This window comes from Mus pahari, chromosome 12 (assembly GCF_900095145.1).
Source record: "Mus pahari chromosome 12, PAHARI_EIJ_v1.1, whole genome shotgun sequence".
Lineage (NCBI taxonomy): Eukaryota > Metazoa > Chordata > Mammalia > Rodentia > Muridae > Mus > Mus pahari.
In genome coordinates this window covers 50,658,679-50,660,402 of record NC_034601.1, presented here as the reverse complement: position 1 = coordinate 50,660,402, position 1,724 = coordinate 50,658,679, and positions in this window count along the sequence as shown.

Sequence of the window (1,724 nt, the reverse complement as noted above, 5' to 3'; positions counted from 1 at the left end):
CTCTCTTATAGAACCCAAGACTACCAGCCCAGAGATGGCACCACCCACAAGGGGCCCTACCCCCTTGATCACTAATTGAGAAAATGCCTTAAAGCTGGATCTCATGGAGGCACTTCCCCAACTGAAGCTCCTTTCTCTGTGATAACTCCAGCTGTGTCAAGTTGACACAAAGCTATCCAGTACAAAATGTCACTTGATTTTACTCAGTCTAATCATCCACTGCTTGATTTCTAGCCCTTTGTGTCCCATCCTGCTTCTGACAAATGGAGCAATAAGAAGTCATGTATGGTGGCTCACACTTGTAATCTCAGCACATGGGAGACTGAGGCATGAGGAGTGCCAAAATTTTGAGGCCAGTTTGAGGCATGTAATGAGTTCTAAGTTAGCCTAGGCTGTATAGCAAATCTAACAACAGCAACAACAACAAAAAGCAATAATGTTTTAGACATATTTTTTGGTATCAATTATATTATCAACACAGTCGAACTTTCCCCTTTTTATAACTGTAACTACTTTAAAATGAATCTTACTATGTATCTTACACAGTATTTCTATTGGACAGCTATCTTTTGACTGTCAACCCTTTATTTCTATTGCTTAAATTTTATTTTGTTTTATTAAACATAAATATTATGTAATTTAATTATCCTAGGTGTTACTTTGGTATAAATGGCATTATGCAGACATTCCTTCCAAATGAAAATATTTTCTCCCAGAGAGAAGAAGACAACTTAGGATGCAAGAGAATTAAGTAAGTCCCGGGAACTGAATGAAACTTATGAGGTTCACAAAGTTACTGAAAATTACCACATTAACAATGCCTCTCTGAGGTTATGTATGTAGATATGCAGTAACTGTTGGGAAAATGAGAAGGAGCAAGGAAGGGAAGGGGGGAAATAGAGAGTGGCAAAGCTGGCCTGCTGCCTAGGAGTCGTTCAGAGAGTTCCAGAGATGCAGCTTCCCCCCCCCCCCCAATCACTTGTCAGGATGATGCAACTGCCTCTGAGTCATCCGCCCACCTATGAATAACCCCTCACCTATGCTTCAGTTGACCTAAAAAAAAAAATTCACTCACAAAAAAACAAAGCAAGGCCTTTCCTTTGCTCTTCATGTGTCCTGAGCCCTGCTTATCCACTGAGGAGATATTTATAAGCACTTTCATTGTGACAGGAACACACTAGTGGGATACTGGTTCACTAAATAGACATGGGTGGAGATTTTTCTTTGAATTATTTTTGTGTTTGATGTCTGTGATATATGTGTGTGTGTCTGTGTGTGCTCACTTGTGGTTGTCAGTGTACATATCCATTATGAATGTGCAGAAACCAGCAAGGATTTCGTATCTTCTACCACTCTTCACCTTGCTCCCTTGATACAGGGTTCTCACTGAACCTATAGCTCACTGTTTGATATTAGGCTGGCCACCAAGCACCTGGAATCTTCTTGCCTCTGATCTCCAACTCTGGAGTTACAGGAATGGAAAGCAATAATACATGTTTTGTTGATGTTGTTGTTATTGTTTTTTCTTAGCTGCTAGAGGCTAGAACTCAGATCTTCATGCCAGTACAGCAAACAGTATAACTCATGGAACCTTATATGTAGGTCCAGGGCTCTTCTCCTTATTTGGTCTTCAATGCCCTCTCTGCGGTAAATGGATAAATAAATACCTTTTTTCACCCCTCTCTCTCTCTCTCTCTCTCTCTCTCTCTCTCTCTCTCTCTCTC